The sequence below is a fragment of the Mytilus californianus genome, unplaced genomic scaffold (genome assembly GCF_021869535.1).
Source record: "Mytilus californianus isolate M0D057914Y unplaced genomic scaffold, xbMytCali1.0.p SCAF_13, whole genome shotgun sequence".
NCBI classification, from domain to species: domain Eukaryota; kingdom Metazoa; phylum Mollusca; class Bivalvia; order Mytilida; family Mytilidae; genus Mytilus; species Mytilus californianus.
This window is the reverse complement of record NW_026262615.1, coordinates 44,888,741-44,908,492: the sequence shown is the minus strand read 5'-3', so window position 1 is coordinate 44,908,492 and position 19,752 is coordinate 44,888,741. Positions and strand designations below refer to the sequence as shown.

The following is a 19,752-nucleotide window of genomic DNA, read 5'->3' as shown; positions in this document are numbered from 1 at the left end:
AGTATTTTTCTCAGGGTGTACGTGTCTTTTGTCTATAATGTTTGTACCACACGAACTGCAGATAACCGTAGGTTTCGTTATATTACGGATGTCTTGTTCATACCTTTTTCTGTAAACGTATTATAAAGGAAACTTTAGACTGGTTCTATTCATTTTGAATAGCCGAAATGCGTAAGATTACATGGTAAAAGAAAAGTGTGTAACGTCTCGTTTAATTTCAATAGATGTAAGAAGATGTGGTATGAGTGCCAATGAGACAACTCTCCATCCAAGTCAAAATTTATAAAAGTAAACCATTATAGGTCTCAACACGGAGCCTTGGCTCACACCGAACGGTAAACTATAAAGAGCCCCAAAAATTACTAGTGTAAAACCATTCAAATGGGAAAACCAATGTTCATTTTTGTACAAACCACAAGAATGCAAGGTTTTCACAGAATTGAGTTCATTCCATCATATCACAAAGTACACAATACGATTGTCCTTTAACTTTATTTAAAATCTAATGTTTCTATCGTTATATACTGTACAATGTTCAGAGATTTTGTTTTTATTTTTCATGATAAGTTGATTCAAAGGTCTAAAACATTAAGACATCTTTGCGTGTTTTTATTTTTTTCAAATTGTACTATAAATAAGGTTTCCATTCTTTAGAATGACACTTTTGAAGCAAAGCATAGTACATGTACTTGATATTTACTTAAAAAAAATTAAAATGATGCATTTTAATTCAATGATAAAAATTGAAAATTTTTACAATTTCCGTACATTTAATCTTTCTTCTAACTGTCTCCGTTGTACTTCCGTGCAACGTGGTAGCTGTAAACAGAAACAATGGGAAATGGAAATATTTTTTTTTTCAAAAAGCACAACAAATAGTACATGTATCCAATGATTTATAATCAACCCACAGTACATTCTGTATTATGTTTGTAAAATACTAGCTACTGTGTAGTACTATTTTCAAAAAAACATTCATTTGCTATTTTCATTTTTAGAAATAACCTGCTCTTGTGTATTAAAGTTCAACTTGACTTTATTAAACGTTACCGAATGCAACATGTCATCGAATGTGTACTTGCATTTTCCATTAGAAACACGAAGGATGTTATTATCCTACATGGGCACTTGAGATCAACTTCGAGTTGCTAAACTGTTGTTTGTCTTTTTGCTGTTTTTGATTTTGGTCATGGTATTGTCTTTTTTTCTTGGAATTATGATTTATATTGTTCCGTTGCTATCTTCTGTCCACTTTTAACTGTGACTCATGCCAAAAGATTCAAGTTTATACATGTATTTATTTACCTTCGGTGTTTACTACTGAGCGTTGATATTTGGTCAAGCTGACAAACTAAAGTATATTAGTCAAAGGTGCGGTATAACCCTTTTTAAAATTGTTTTTAAAAATGCTATTAGATAGACACCAAAAATCATATAGTTTGTACTTCATGCACAGGGCCATATTCGGGGGAATAATCTGAAATGTTCATTCTCGTAAGTGGTGTTTCCCAAATAATATGGGTTGCAATTATGTCCCCGGGGTCAATCTGTTAACCATTATGTTGTTGTTATTTTATTTTATCATTGAGTACCGTTATTCCACTTATATTTGTTTATTCTTTAGGCAAATTCTATTTACAAAATATGATAAATTTTAATTCATTCAACCTTATATATGAAAATGTTGCATTTAAGTAGTTAACACATGACATAGGCAAAATCTCTTTGTTCTTACTTTTGCTATAATCTGGATAATGCACGGCTAAGGTGTGATTTTACTACCTCAGATATACTGCGAAGTTCAAATGTACTCTTAACGTTAAGGGAGGATCCAGGATTTTTCAAAGGCATAGGGGGAGTAATTCCATATAAAAGTTTTGGCGATTTTAGGATTAAACACTAAATATTTCCCAATCAAAGGGGGCGCACGCCCTCTTCGACCCCTTTGAATCCGCCTATGACCTTGCAATTACGGCAAAGTTGATCAATTAACAACTCTGAATATTTTTTGTCGTTTTTAATTATGAAATAGAAAGTGCATTTCATTCCTTAGAACTCTTTATGATAGTATGTGTACAATTTAAATCTTAAATTAGTGGTTCAAAGTCAAACAAGATTTGTTTTTGTAATTTCTTAAAATATCCAAATAGCTAAAACTTGATTTGGATAATTTTTGTTTTCAGCGGAATTTATTGAGACTTTTTGAATATTAATTTCTTTTAAGTGACTAGTTTGGGATCGAATTTAATGAGGTTCATATTCAAGTATATGCCAACACATCAAATAAACAAATACTAGTAACTTAGAGATCAATCATACTTCTTTTAAATGGAACATGTCCTCAGAATGAATGAAGATGAAAAATTATGGGGGGGGGGAGTTAAAGATTGAAAAGTGAAACGTGTTTTGTTTTGTTTATTTTGCACTATAAATTTAAGTACATCTCTCTTCGATTAATCTTCCTCTGATCATATTCTTGAGGGAAAGAGAAGCAATTAATCTTATACTCAATAACCCTTGCATTTATGATTTGTCATACACTGACCAAACGTACTTAAACTGTAGGAGATGATTGTTGTACGCCAATAAGACAGCAAACAAACGACAAATTAAATACCAACTAAGCACATCTAGAGGGAAACATATAGTGTTCTTTACCCTACAAGAAAACTTTAACAGGAGCCGTGGATTGAATATCGCCCGAATATTTCCAAAACGGTCATGTTAATTGATGGCTTCATGTATTAAAACAGTTATTGACCAATTAAATCGGTATTATATCATTTTATCTGCACGGTCAAGATGACCTTTTAACCCGAACTCCTACGATGTTCGGGTCAAGTAGGGTCACCCGAGCCGTGCAGATGAAATGACATATATCGTCTTGCTTGGTCAATAACTTTTTACACAAAAATAACTGCCTTGATTCAAACAACTGTATCATTAAAAAAATCAAATTTAAATAGGCGGAAGATATCAAAGAGACATTCAAAATTTTCAAAAGGTCAAAGAGAAACCGGCAGTCAAAACACTCGGGTGCTTCGGAAGGGTAAGCATGATTATCCTACTCCACATGTGGCAACATTCGTGTTGTTCATAGTCAGTACAAATTAGGACTGTGATAAGTCTCATTCGCTGAAGTCAAAATCGAGGAAAAAAGGACGGCATTGTAGTTACGACAATTTGAACATGTACATGTAATTAAGTGATTTCTGTTGACGTTTTGATTTGATAATTATGCTTGTCATGCCTATCGTGTTTAAAGAAGATACTGTTAGACAAAACACTTTACGGACTAAATACTTGTTAGTTGCTGTCTCTCCTGGTTTAAAGCGATCAAGCAAAGCACAATCTAAGCAAAGGATAGGGTATTTTAACATAAAAAATAAGGATCGTTTTCGTTCGGCTGTCGATACATTCAGCAAACAATCGCTATAAAAAGGTTTCTTGTGAAGTTTTTGGCAAATATCCATCTCGCGCAAATTTCATCAGTTTGATTGCCTCAAATCGTAAGAAACCAAACTCCTCTCGAAGAATGTTTTCATCCAGTTCTTTGATAAGAGATCCATCAATGAGAGCATCGGAAAGACTTTCTTCGTGTTTTCCTAGGTTCAAAACATGTAAATACTGTCCTAATTCTTGAACTGACAAACTCTCCACGTCAGGTGGGCAAGATATTGTATTTACGATATTTATCTTCCGCGAAGTCTTATCCAGTTTCTTCTTTATTTCGTAGTCACAATTTGTGCTTTCTGACGTTGGTGTATTTTGATACTCCCTGTTTTCAAATGCAAAATCATTCGTAATGTTTGTTGCCAGAGTTTGTAAGTCAACAGAGTCTGATTTAACAATAACGGTACTATGCTTATTTAAATTTTCATATGGAAAACTTGAGATTTCAGTTTTGTCACAGTCCTCTGAAGACACTATTGTTCGGTTTGAAATACTTATTTTATCTAAATTTTCATATGGAAGATTTGTAGTTTCAGTAATGTCACTGTCCTCTGTTGACACTTTTGTTCTGTTAGATATATTAAGCTGTTCGGACTTCACACTATCAGCTGGGATTTCCTCATAGAAATGTTCATCTTGGATGGAAGACTTAGTTGATACATAAGTTGGGTCTTTCTTCCTATTAGTTGTCAAATCAGATGTATTGGTCTCAATAAAATCATATTCCATTGGAGCTGTAGGATGATGTAGAGAACGTCAGAAAATCTAAACAAAAAGGATAATACTTTAATCAAAACATGATATTTTAAACCAGATAGATATAAATTGCTTACGAGCAGATTGTTAATAATTGAAATAATAGTCTAAAATTTCATTTAAATTGAGAAATGTTTTTTTCTTCATGTTTTTTTTTTTAAGTAGCAACAATGAATCTATTTAATTCACCCACGAATACTGGTGAAGTTATATTTTATCTCAGGAAAACATCTTAATTTGCTTTGTTTATATACTATGCCTCGATAGAGCAAATTCAATAAATTGCACTCAATTGGTAGTCAATATTTCGGCATCGGCACCTCTTTCTTGTGTTCATTTTCAAGGGATTCTCTACGGACTTAACTTATACAAATAGGAAGCTGACTGTCAATTATTGAACAGTGACCCAATTTTTCCAATTAGCAGTACAACGAAATGACATGGCAGGACTCAAAGCCTTAATGACAGAAAAGTCTTCAACTGGAGTAGTTAGAGTGACATCAAACAAAAAAAATATACAAAGAGTATATGAGTATCTAATTAGTCAAAAGCAAAGGAAAAATATGTTTTGTTATATAAGGTAGTCAGTCAGTGGTAATACTTTAAGAGCATATGATACAGTTACAGGGGAGGTCATGAAGTTTTAACATAAAATATTATTCCTCCTGTATGATAAGAATTAGAAAATTGATCGTTGTTATGCAGAACTTTACCTTAACTAACTTTTTGTTGAAATTCATGATCAGAGATAAACATAAATGTGTACTGTAAATTACTGTAAATGGTAGCGTGAGCCCTGCTGTAATATTTGTAAATGTATTGTAGACATATCTTCATGATATAAACCAAATTGTTTTGATAGTTATACAACTTTATATGAACCTTGAATTTTTTTAGATATCAATTTTTTTAAGTTTGTGTAATAATTTATCGTTGATTGGAAGACCATTACTTACTGGATGAGATGCATTAGAGTTTTTAATGCATACATAATCCAGTGAAGTAATTTATCCGGCTATAACCCAAATTTTGTTCATAAAGATAGACTGTATGAACATAGTATGATAAATTTTGACTGTACACTTTCTTGAAAAAAAGTTCAACTTGAGATAAGAGTTTTAAAATATGTTGAATTAACAGTTCTATAAATCTTAGTCTTTTCTGTTTTTTTATATATATATTTTGGTGGATTTTTTTTATTGCTTGTACAGGCAATTAGAACAAGTATAAAGAAATTTTTGGAAAATAGCTTAACAATTATAAAAAAGCTGCAGGAACAATTGTAGTCTTTTCTCTCAGGTGTTTATATTAGTAAAAAGACATCCAAGGTTATTTAGAAATATTATTGCTGTTGAAACTTTAAAAAGCTATCTATAGATAACATACTTTCATCTATTTGTACAGAAGTATCAAAATACTGTATATTCAAAAAGTAAAATTTTGAATGAGATGTCTGGCATAATTATACTCCTACCTCTGTGGATGGGAAAGAAGGAGATCTCCATCTTTAAAAGATTGAACATGGGATAAAATGATATCAGAAAGACTTATACAAGTTACGGCAAATATATTCAAACAAACAGTATTTTGATGTCTTCAATCATGACTATTTGATGTTTACATTGATGATACATGTATTCAGGTATTGGTCAGGTCAATGTTTGTGCTGAACATAGTTAATGAAATTTTACACATATTCATTATGATCTACATTTTGCAAATAATTGTATAATAAACCAAATTAGGAATTTGTCATGTTGAAGTCCAAAGCAAAATGTCTTAATATGTTTTTAAAAATTTATATTATTAGCAAGGCCTTTGCAAATTCTATTCAGTGAAATTATTTAACCTAGTTACTACAAACAGTATTTCTAACTGAGAAAAACATGTAATTTATTTGGCATCTTTATTTAATTATATATGTACAAACAAACGTAAGAACAGATATCCATTGAAAATAAAATAAATGTATTAGATCACATGAACATTGTTGTTTCACTTCTATCAAGAAATATGTTTAGTCATGTTAATTCCCTAAATCAACTCGGTAACACACAAAAAAAAAACAATTATAACTTGCACATCACCACATAATACTGGATAATCAAATGGAGTGGAAAAAGAGGGGCACTTACTGTGCTGATTATGTGTGGTAGTGATGGTAAGTCTATTTTTTGTCAAATTTATTCGGAATGTAAAAATCTCTTGGACGGCCGGTGACCCCTATATTTAGCCTTTTTGCACTCATTTTTAGAGGTCAAAAAATCTCTTGGATGGCCGGTGACCCCCAAAGTTTATTCCAATATCATAAAATAGAGACATCAAGCTTTTCAGTCTGAAAAAATGAGCAACTTCTGTCATTTTGTTTGCTGTGAAAATTCAATCAAAGAGGTTTTTATGTCCATTTTCCCTATATTTAGCCTTTTTGCACTCATTTTTAGAGTTCAAAAAATCTCTTGGATGGCCGGTGACCCCCAAATTTTATTCCAATATCATAAAATAGGGACATCAAGCTTTTCAGTATGAAAAAATGAGCAACTTTTGTCATTTTGTTTGCTGAGAAAATTCAATCAAAGAGGTTTTATGTCCATTTTCCCTATATTTAGCCTTTTTGCACTCATTTTAAGAGGTCAAAAAATCTCTTGGATGGCCGATGACCCCCACATTTTTATTCCAATTTCATAAAATAGAGACATCAAACTTTTTAGTATGAAAAAATGAGCAACTTCTGTCATTTTGTTTGCTGTGAAAATTCAATCAAAGAGGTTTTTATGTCCATTTTCCCTAAATTTAGCCTTTTTGCACTCATTTTTAGAGGTCTAAAAGATCTCTTGGATGGCCTGTGACCCCCAAATTTTATTCCAATTTCATAAAAAAGACACATCAAGCTTTTCAGTATGAAAAAATTAGCAACTTTTGTCATTTTGTTTGCTGTGAAAATTCAATCAAAGAGGTTTTATGTCCATTTTCCCTATATTTAGCCTTTTTGCACTCATTTTTAGAGGTCAAAAAATCTCTTGGATGGCCGGTGACCCCCAAATTTTATTCCAATATCATAAAATAGGGACATCAAGCTTTTCAGTATGAAAAAATGAGCAACTTTTGTCATTTTGTTTGCTGAGAAAATTCAATCAAAGAGGTTTTATGTCCATTTTCCCTATATTTAGCCTTTTTGCACTCATTTTAAGAGGTCAAAAAATCTCTTGGATGGCCGATGACCCCCAAATTTTTATTCCAATTTCATAAAATAGAGACATCAAACTTTTTAGTATGAAAAAATGAGCAACTTCTGTCATTTTGTTTGCTGTGAAAATTCAATCAAAGAGGTTTTTATGTCCATTTTACCTATATTTAGCCTTTTTGCACTCATTTTTAGAGGTCAAAAAATCTCTTGGATGGCCGGTGACCCCCAAAGTTTATTCAAATTTCATAAAATAGTGACATCAAGCTTTTCAGTATGAACAAATTAGCAACTTTTGTCATTTTGATTGCTGTGAAAATTCAATCAAAGAGGTTTTATGTCCATTTTGCCTATATTTAGCCTTTTTGCACTCATTTTTAGAGGTCAAAAAATCTCTTGGATGGCCGGTGACCCCCAAAGTTTATTCCAATTTCATAAAATAGAGACATCAAGCTTTTCAGTATGAAAAAAATAGCAACTTCTGTCATTTTGTTTGCTGTGAAAATTCAATCAAAGAGGTTTTTATGTCCATTTTCCCTATATTTAGCTTTTTTGCACTCATTTTTTGAGGTCAAAAAATCTCTTGGATGGCCTGTGACCCCCAAATTGTATTCCAATTTCATAAAATACAGACAATAAGCTTTTCAGTATGAAAAAATAAGCAACTTTTGTCATTTTGTTTTCTGTGAAAATTCAATCGAAGAGGTTTTATGTCCATTTTCCCTATATTTAGCCTTTTTGCACTCATTTTTAGAGGTCAAAAAAACTCTTGGATGGCCGGTGACCCCCAAATTTTATTCCAATTTCATAAAATAGGAACATCAAGCTTTTCAGTATGAAAAAATGAGCAACTTCTGTCATTTTGTTTGCTGTGAAAATTCAATCAAAGAGGTTTTATGTCCATTTTCCCTATATTTAGCCTTTTTGCACTCATTTTTAGTGGTCAAAAAATCTCTTGGATGGCCGGTGACCCCCAAATTTTATTCCAATTTCATAAAATAGAGACATCAAACTTTTCAGTATGAAAAAATGAGCAACTTCTGTCATTTTGTTTGCTGTGAAAATTCAATCAAAGAGGTTTTATGTCCATTTTCCCTATATATCCATATAGCCTATTTGCAATCATTTTCAGAGGTCAAAAAATCTCTTAGATGGCCGGTGACCCCCATTTTTTTTTTGGATTTTTTCAATAACCATGCTACAAAATTTAAGTTCACAAAGTATAACAAAATTCTGTCATTTTTTTTCTATACCCCTGAACTACCTTAAACGTCATTAAGTGTGTCTCTGTTCCCTAAAAGTTCAGAAAATTAAATATTTATTAATAATGAATTACTTATGCCAGGAAGTTTTGTAATGATTACAGCGGTTCCGGTTCATCGGATATAATATAGGAAACCTGGTATATTTTGTATAAACAATTAATATTTAATTTTAAAATTAAAAAAAAAAATCAGGTGCTAGTAGTTTCGTGTTTGCGAGCTCGTATTGAGTACGGGAGGTCATAAGTTCGTTCCTCTGCTACATGTGTGAAACTAAATAACTTATAATTAATATTGCCTGCTTCTTTGCCAAGCATTAATAGACTGGTCGGTTTATAATCAGAATACTAGTAATAAAGATGAGTTGGATGTTTACTGTACCTTGAAAATTCTCTTTCCTTCACAGTATTTTTCAACATTTACTTAATTAAAAGCTTACCATTTCCGCCCATTTGGCTTTGTATGGTTGTCTGCTGTATACGTCATGGAATGTAGAATAGACGCCCAGTAGTCTTGGTTACCATTTTCTAACCCTCTTATGACAGACAACGCCAAGCCGGTCATGTGATAGGGTATGGAAACAACGTTTCGATATAACTGTCCTGAAAAATAATTAACCCTAGTATGCATATACAATAGATAGGTATGTTTTATGTTGTGTTTTTATATTTCATGTCAAAATGCCAGATTTTGATTGGTTGATACGATGGAGAGTCAGACAATTTACTTTATTATACTTCACGTTAAAATGCCATATTTTAATTGGCTAATACGAGGGTGTTAATTTACTCTATTACCCTTCATGGAGACGCTTGATCCAGTGTGCGCTTTATTTAATATAGATGGTTGTTATGTACAAGATGACATAGTTTATTACTTTGAGTTTGAGAATTTAATAGACAGTAATAACAGAACATTCAGTGTAATAAACTAGATAACAAATATCTGATAGGATGATAGAGCAGATTGTTACCCCTCGAAAAGACATTGTCAACATTGGCTTCGCCTCAGTTGACAATGTTTTCTCGAAGTAACAATCTGCTCTATCACCCTCTCAGCTATGTGTTATTTATATACTATAACACCTCTATGACGTGTTAAGGGATTTGTGGGCTTCCGAAAACATGGTTAACACCGACACTCAGTATGTGAGCCTCTAATTGATTATTTAGTGGTGGTCATTCGTTGGTGTTTATCACATTTGTTTTTTATAAATTTTTAAAAAGTCGTAAAGTAAATTTCAGATTTTTATTGGGTTGGTATGTTTTGTTAATTTATGAATTATATCATGGTTTGAAAAAATGAAACTTGAGCCAGCATACCGTCTTCTTTTCGTCTTGAATATGCACTAAACATTTGAAACACGATGTTAAGCAAGCACCACACCAATCAATTTATTTTCATTAAATATAAAGGACAAATATGGAAAATGATTAATAATTGATGTTTTATTATATGAGACGACAGCTTGTTTTATGTAAACGAGAGGCAAATATACCAAAGGGACATTCAAACTCACAAGTCGAAAATAAACTGACAACGCAGTGGCTAAAAAAAGAGAAAATACAAACAACAGTTCACAAAACACAACTTAGAAAACTAAGGATTGAGCAACACAAATCCCATCAAACACTGTGATGATCTTCCCGCCCTGCATTCATAGACTACCCTCTTCGAAGTATACCTTTAAAATTAATAATTTGAAGCCGCCCACACCCGCCTCAATGGTCTCGTGTTAGCGTTGTCGCCTCGGTGCGGAAGGTCGTGGTTTCGATCCCCGCCGGTTAAAACCAATGACGGAAGTTGGTATTTGCTTCTTCTCCGCTCTGGTCGGCTCGGAGTAAAAATAATCTGCCCGGGTAAGGTGACATGTCTTCCTGCAGACTGCTACTTTTTGAAATAGCACTTTAAATAATCCGGCTCAGCATGTCGGTCTAGTACAAAGCAGGGTCTATTTTCATATCAAATTATCGTGTTCTCGTCCTGAATATGCATTGATACACATATGCTTTGCTATTAGACGCTAAACAGTCTTCCATCATCATATTGCCGTCCTGAATTTGATTAAATATTTAGGTATTGGACAGTCATGAAACAACAGATAATCAATTAACCCTTTATTGATATTCATTTCTGTTATATTTGTCAGGTTGTATTTCAAGAATCCTGTTCGTCAGCACTTTCCTTCTTGACAATTTTTACTTTAAGTTTTAATTAACAAACCTTTATTTACTGGGTTTCCATACATGTATTTCAAATCGCTTTCTTGTATCAACTTAAGTCTTATGTCTCCGGTTAAACGTGCGTTACGACCTTTTAATGTTATTTCCGGTTCCTCTGCGGTGTCACACTTGACCTCAACTGGTAGTTTATGTTTAGCAATAACTTCATGAAACAATGCTGAACATTTCACTGAAATTGATATGAACAGATTAGAACAACCTCAGTGGTCGACTGGCAGCGTGATCGCCTAGTAGCGTGGTCGCCTGGTTGCGTGGATATTGGATACACCTAGCTGGCTTTGCAAAACCAAAGACTTTGACAGTTGACGATTCACCGCTAAGCTTGCGACATTCAGGAGAAACAACGAAAACTGGTTGGATCGGAGCAATATTATTTATGTATAAATATTAATTTTTATGTGTACGGAAAAAATGAGATACGTTTTACAGACTCTTTAACAATAATGTAAAAATAAATGGATAACGTGTCCATTGGACACAGATGATTACCCCGGTTGCACATAACGTTATCAAGATACATAACTAGAGAACTGTAAAATTGAAGCCATCCAAATTAGAACTTGATCTGTGTTTTATGGTAATAAGCATTGTGTATACGTAGTTTCATAACATTTGGTTGAGGCAAACTAATTTAAAAGTTAGAGAACGGAAACCAATTTTGGACGTACATACGTACAAATGGACGGACGGACAAAGGTAACGCTTAATGCTCCCTTCTCCTAGCGGCGGGGGCATAAAAAACGCAAGTTAAAAATCAGATTCAGCGTTTGGATATAGTTTAAAGCAAGTTCTTCTCCATATTATATTTGCCGCTTCACGTCCACCCATCCCTCCATCTATTGTAAATGTACATTTTTTTGTTTTTTTTTTTATCTTGAGTGAGGTTCAACACTTTGGTACTTAAGGATGCTTGCTCTTCCTTTTTCAAATAACAAGTTTTTTTTAAAAGACTGCTATAAAATGCATAGTGGTTAGATATTGGAACTTAAAAAGTAGAAAATAATGAAAGGACCGTGTCCTTGTTTTTGAGATATATAAGCAATTGGGAATTTGGCGGGAAATGATTCTCTCTAGATTTTCCATATATTTAACATTGACACCTTTCTTCTTTCAAAAACTGTGATAAAAACTGTGACTATTACACTAGTTAGTATAATAGTCCCAGATAAAAAAAAAGGAATTAATAATATTTTCAAAAATGTTATTTTAAACTATATGTAATAAAACTATTAAAAGAAAATTAGGGGTTAGTCGGCAAAACTTTTAATGACACTACATGGATAAAACAAGAGGATTTCGAATAGTCACATGACAAAAATTCAAAAACAAGAGTAGCGAACATCCTTGATCTCTACATTTATATTTTGATTTCTTTTGAATTTCTATAATCATTCAAATCTCATGAAGTAAAAGAAAAAAATATTATATTCACATCATTACTAATACCAAATGCAAACTTGACCGGTGTATAGAAAAAACAGTATCCTGAATACAAGTACTGCTCTTGGTTCTCAAAAGAGGCCGTGCTGATAGGGCTTCCTTTTGTGTGTTTGGGATGCATAAAGCACAGCAGTATCCGCCTGAGGATTCGCTTACTTATTGCAAGGGAAAATGTATGCCTTTTCCAAACATACCCCTTGTTTTAAGTGACAGTACAAATTTCCTTCCAATCATATTGGTCAACCAACTTTGTAGAATCTATCTTATGGATTTATATTTGTATCTGTACGGGTACTAAATAAGGATGAAATTTTCGCCACTATACGTTTAGCAAGCAACAAACCTGCATGCAGTTAATATAATATTTCGAAAGACTGATTTACATGTAAACAGTGTACATTTGAAACCATGTTTTCACAAAATGAACAAACCGGTTTGATTGCCAGTCATAATTACTAATCTATTTTGTATGAACTTGTTTTATTTGTATTTTTTTCCACGCTTTCACAGACATTTTGTTTTTGTAGATTGTAACGATTATCGTAGATCATCAGAAAAATATTTGTCATGAACATGCATACAATATTTGCCTTTGAACTTTAAGCAAGTCACAACCAAGCAATCAGACAAAAATACATTAAGTAAATATATAAAAAAAAAATTGATTATGGTTTTTCCTTTAACTTTTAACTGAGATTAAAAGAAGAATAATATCTACCGATATAATGAAACCATCGATTTAAAAAAAGGAATACTAACATTATTTAAACAAGTCATGTTAAATGATATTTAAGGGTCAATCACGATACCCATTCGACACATAGAACGTATATATTTAACAAAATACCGTAATATATACAAAAGATAAACGTTTTCATTACCTGGATTATTTCTTTTGATACGATACACTGGTATGTTACAATCTTGAGGGATACTGACTGAAATATCTCCATATCCAAAACATCTGTTGGGATCTTTTTTAACTATTGCTAATATTCTGGTTTGTTTGTATACACCATGAATTCTAAGTACCTGTATGAATACAATAAAAAATGAATTCATAACTTGATGTCGGTTGACTTTGAAGGTTATACATTTTATCTTTAGAGAAGGCAGATGTTCTGGTGATTTACAAACTCTAGCAACAAGTAAAACACAATCTAAGAACGTATTCAGAAGAAATGGGTATGACTTGTATCCAAGTTTAATGTCTTTTCGAACTTATTTTTCTGTACTAGTTGCGGCAATTTAACCCGATCAAGGTACAACAATCGGTGTACATGTACTTTGAATGACAATAAATTCACACCATAAAAATTATTCCAATATGTCCAATACGACACTACCTCGTTGGTCTAGTGTAGCTTGCTCTCCTTGGTTGCTAATGATTAACAATGTGTATTTTTGCTGTCTCCGCTGAGAATGTTACATTAAGGAGTAATACATGTAGAAAGTACTGGGTGGCTTGCAGTAAGAATAATAACTCCTGGTTTGAGGACGTTTTCATGCGTACTATTTCTTTGTGTAAAAGTCCTTCTGGGCGTGTTAGGATTGTACATAGCAGGGTTCATATTCACATGTAACATGACGTTATAGCGTGTAGTGTTGGTCACTGAATGAAGAGTATATCTTATCAGACACCAAGCAATCCAATTGAACAATGAGACAGTTACTTACGTCTACACCTTCATGTTTTATTTTAATTTATTATTTTGTTTTTTTTTTGTTTTTTTTGTTTTTGGTGTTTTATATTGTTTTTTTTGTTATTGTATACATATTTTTCTCTCGGAACATGTGATAAAACAGTTACTGTCTTTTGTTTCGGTTAATATGTGGTTAAATTTGACTTTTGAAAAACAAAGTGACATTCACTTCGGCCGTTGACCTCAGTGAATATCAGTTACTCAAAAGTCAACTGAAGTTAAACCACATATTTACCTCATCAAAATACAGTAATTGTATATAATCATTTATGTTTCAATTATAACATTAGATATTTCGGAATATTTAGTGTTAATAAAACAGTATCTGCATGAAGGGCATAAGTCGGTTTTGTTTAAGGCAGTTTCTAAATTTTTTTTTTTAAATATCACCGAATAGTTATCTCAATCGCCTTTCCTCGAATGAATGCGGCGAGGAGTAAAAAAATATAACGCGGTCATTTCAACATAGGTATTCTCAACTGGAATGCATTTTTCTCATTGTTGAGGGCCGTACAATGACCTGTAGTTGTTCAAATCACTTGGTTTTTGGTGAATTGTTGTCTCTCGGGAAATCACATCACATCTCTTTATATTCATATTGTATAATTTTGTATAATTTGAATCCTAACATCTCCCATACTCAATAATTTTTGAAAGCTACAATGTATATATTCAAGACGATACTTTTAAAATGAAACGAGTTCATGTATGTACAGATATCTTTTTACAAGACATAGCGCGAATAAACTCTATTGTAAAGTATCCTCGATGATTGATTTTGTAGTAGACACATGGTCTTCCATGGTTACAATTCGACTTCAACTTTGAATTTGAGTCTCATTTAGATTAAGATTTGAAGTTGAAATTCGAGTTATCTATTATGAGTTCTATTTAACTTTATTATCGCGGATCAAGGGCTTTTGCTCGAGCTTCCGAAAAGAGGGCTCATGAGTGGGTATGCGTACAAAAGATAAACAATGTTAGAGCATACAAAACACAGCATAGAAATTGAAATAAAGTTAAATGTGATGTGATTGCCAATAAGAAAATTATCCAACAGAGTTTAAATGCAGGGGATGTGACACAATAATAAAATAAAATTTATTAATGTAAGCAATCATAGGCAACCGTACAGCCTTCAACACACTGTATAGTCGGCTACAAAAGACCACCCCGTGGCAATGTAAAGCAATTCAAACGAGAAAACTAACGTATGTATTTGCATTCAGGTATCACAGATCAACTTTATTCGTTCACTGTGTGTTAATTTGCGTTATTTGATTGAGTTAAGCCTTCCAATTGATATTTTATAGTGTGTCTTTCTATGATGTGATGTTATACTATTGTTTCAGAAAAGGGGGAAGGTTTGGTACCATTAAAACGTTTAATCCCGCTGCAAATGTTTGCACCTGTCCTAATTCAGGAATCTGATGTACAGTAGTTGTCGTCTGTTTATGTAGTTCATACGTGTTTCTCGTTTCTCGTTTTTATATAGATTAGACCGTTGGTTTTCCGGTTAAAATGGTTTTACACTAGTAAATTTCGAGGCCCTTTATAGCTTGCTGTTCGGTGTGAACCAAGGCTCCGTGTTCAAGGCCGTACCTTGACCTATAATGGTTTACCTTTTATAAATTGTTACTTGGATGGAGAGTTGTCTCATTGGCACTCATACCACATCTTCCTATATCTATTAACGGTCTAATTTATAACTAAACAATCTACGAAAAACAAATACGACACACATGAAACAACAACAACCATTGAACTACAGGCTCCTGACTTGGGGCAGGCATACGGTATAAAGAAAGTGCGGAGTTTAACATGTATGTAAGCGCTAAACCCTAACCTAACCTCGGACTGTGGTGGTACTGTAACAGCACAATATAAGAAGAAAGTAAAGACAGTTTTGATTGGCTCAACTCAATAGTAATATAAATCCATCGGGTGCTCTCGGGTGCTTTGGAAGGGTAAGCGGATTCTGCTCAACTTGTGGCACCCGTCGTACTATTCGTGAAAGTACAAACCCAGTGATTTGGTTTTATTTGGTAGTTCACATTCGAGGAAAAGATGACGGCATACTGGTTACGACAACTGGAACATATCCGTCGTCACCTGTGACACATATATTCCAAAAAGTTTTTTTTTCAATTAGTGCGTGGTATATCAGATAAATTATGCAATTAATAAAAAAAAAGTTTGATATTCATATATGTTCAAATGATCATACACGCTAAAAAAAAAGGGAGAATTCTTATTTTATAGAATTGATGCTTTGTCGCTAAGTCCGCCTAAGATCGTTAGGTTTCTCGTTTAAATTGTTTTTATATTTTTCATTTCGGGACCTTTTTAAGCTTACTATGTGGTACGGGTTTTGCTAATTGTTGAATACCATACAGTCACATATAGTTATTAACTTCTACGTCATTTGATATGTGGTTGAGAGTTGACAATCATACCTCCTTTTTTTTTTTATTTTTCCTCTTTTTCATACCAAATAACTCTGAACAACAACTTACACTTTAATTTGAACTTTTACTTAATGGATAGCGGTACTTATCCATAGCGCATTACACAAACGACATATGGAAATCGGTCTAAAAATAGAACATATTTTTTTTCCGAAATGGTCACGTGGTTTTACCTGATCAAGTAATTGGATAACCACATAAAAAAAAATGACAGGACCACATCAAAGACTGAAACAAACACATCATGTAGTGTAAAATAGTCAAATTTTGAAACATCATTACGTAATTTTTAAGTCATATAAAGAATTAACAAAACCATATCATGTCACTGAATGTGAGACAATAAAAACAATCGTACCGACACCATAAACAGCACATCTAAGTTGTTTACTTTTGTATATTTTACAATGATTAATTAAATGAAAGTTCTTCCTCTAAATATATATGTTTGGCGGCATTCTTTTCGTGATATGGATGCTTAACTTTTGAAATCTTCCTTGTAATACAGTAAGTACGGTATTTTTCTTCTGACTACATGTAAACAGATAAGAAGAAAGATAGATAAGATACTTGACATGTAACTAGTAAGCTCGGTCACCGTCTGTTTTAAATGAAATATTTGTCATTGAACGTAAAACATACCAAAATCAAGCAATCGGTCTAAGTCCAATCTAAGTTTCACGTTCTTTAGTAAAATCGAAATATTTTTCTTTCTAATTTTGTGAAATAGATTTTCAGTCCATTGATTATCTTTGTATATATAACAATTAGAAGATGTTGTATAATTGCCAATGAGACAACTCTCCACAAGAGACCAAATAACATAGAAGTTAACAACTATAGGTCAACGTACGGCCTTCAACAATGAGCAAAACCCATACCACATATAAAAGCATCAGCTATAAATGCCCCGAAATGACGAAACGATATGTAGACAGCTCTCTAACAAGTCAAAGACCCTAACTGTAAAATATAAGGGATACACTACAGGCACGGGGACACATTCTACTACATCTACACAGCACGAGTAACAAATCCCTGTATCGTTTTGTTTCATTACATCTCTTTATTTGTAAACATAAATGGAGATAGATTGTGCGCGAATAAATACCTGTCCTGTATCTAAGGTATCATTTCAAGTTTCTCCTTGGTAACCATGTTTAACCATGACCAACTGTGGCATATCATTCTGATATTTGTCGATAAAACTTCCAACAGAATATTCAATGTCAGGTTGTTTCATAAAACATTGTTACAACTTCCGGGTTTTATTTTCACAAATGACATGTCGTAATACATATTAAAGTGTCCTTAAAATAGCATACCTTCAAGATATCAGTGAAGTATATACATGATTACGTAACAAACAATAAATCTATCTTTTAAAATCATGGGTATTTAAACTTTTATTTTGATTCCACAAGGACATATCATAATTTTCAATTGTGATAAATAATGGGAAATGGGATAATTGTCTACGATACCAGAACCAATTAAAACGAGATTTTGAAACATATATCTGTGGTACATTATGACAATTTTTTTCAAAATGTTTGGGGGTCGTGTCCGCAGCCAGGATGTCTCTGGGTGATATTTTCGGCCACGACGCTCTGACTATGACATGGCCGCAGCAAGGATGTCTCTGGGGGATATTTTCGGCCACGACGCTATGACTATGACATGGCATCAGCCGGGATGTATCTTGGAAATATTTTAGGCCACGACGATCTGACTATGACATGGCCGCAGCCAAGATGTCTCTTGGGGATATTTTCGGCAATAACGCACTGACTATGATATGGCCGCAGCCAGGATGTCTCCGGGGGGTATTTTCGATCACGACGCTCTGACTATGACAGTAAAACTCCAATCCTAATTTCGAGTTTAATTGGCGGTTTAAAAAAAATCAGAAGGGGTTGGTCCGACTCCCTCCGCCCCCCCCCCCCCCCCTGTTTTGTCTAATTGGTTTATATGCTCAACCCATCATCTCCATTCTATATATAATATATGTGTTTGTGTGTTACTAAACTTTGAACATACGCAAAGGAAAGATGTGGATGAAAGCAACTATGATAGGTAACCGTACTATGGAACGCCGTAACTGTCTTACAGTGTAAAGATAATGTGTTTTGTCGCTTTGTCTTTACGTCCTGTCATTTCTTCTTCATGTTATGTGTAAGTGCCTTTATTTCCTGACACAGCATCTCTGTGTTATGTCAAATTAGTTATTTGTTTTGTCAAACAATTGTATGATATGTCATTGCTATTCATTGTTATGTGCAATATGCATTACATTATGTTGTAACCAGGGATGGGCACGATTACTGACAAATGTAATCGATTAATAATCGATTACTTGGAGGATTTTTGTGTATTCGATTAATAATCGATTACTTTGATTTTTGTATGTAATCGATTGCAATCGATTACTTTATAAAAATTAATTACATTACTTTTCGATTACTGTCAATTACATGCTACAAAATTAAAAAAGAATAATAAAGAAAGTTAAACATAAATATTGTTCAACGTATGTATAGTGGAAATTTGGAACTTTATAAAAACAGCATTTAAAGCATTGTGTTTCAAATTTTAAGTTGACAGTTATTTTCTAGATGGAAGCTCTTACTGAGGATCCGAAATATTCAAAAATTCTTCAAATTTTAGTTTTCAACATGAGTGAGTGGTGATAAAGTTCTTGCAATGACATCACATGCATATGGCTTCAGTCATTTCTTTATATTTTAGGTTATTTTCTCCATATTTTGCAAATTTTTACTGTCATACTGACTTAAGTTAGGTATTTTGTATTTACTCATTTTTAACTTTATTTGAATATAGTTCATTACAATGTTGGAAGTTTCCTCTGGAAAAAATATAAAAAAGTAGAATAATTAACTAGTTCAGCTAATTTCAAAGATATAAATTTATAATTAATACATACATGCATTAATACTTTTGTTTGGATAGCCTCCCTAATTACAGGTTATAAAACTGCCAATAGGGTACATTTTATAACTTGGGGCAATATAATGTAAATCTCCTCTTAATTAGACATAATTGAAATCAAAACAAGGTTGGCATCTCATTGATTAGAAGTCCTTGATCATCTGATTAGTAAAGACAAAAAGATTGTTGAAAATGTGTTATGCTCTATTCAAAATTATAAACAATCTATATTTTTAGTGTCAAAATGGGATACATGTTTTTATTTCTAAACAAGAAATTGAATGCATAGCCATTGGT

At 32.9% G+C, this 19,752-nt stretch overlaps 1 long non-coding RNA gene across 1 annotated transcript; it reads right to left on the bottom strand.

Annotated features, from left to right (window-relative positions):
• Nucleotides 1-477: 477 nt before the first annotated feature.
• Nucleotides 478-17,782, bottom strand: LOC127723746 (uncharacterized). Its single transcript, XR_007992233.1, has 5 exons — nucleotides 17,618-17,782; nucleotides 13,217-13,367; nucleotides 10,876-11,064; nucleotides 9,092-9,254; nucleotides 478-4,218 (listed from the first exon to the last, which is right to left on the bottom strand). It is a non-coding gene; the product is annotated as an uncharacterized LOC127723746 (long non-coding RNA).
• Nucleotides 17,783-19,752: the final 1,970 nt, after the last annotated feature.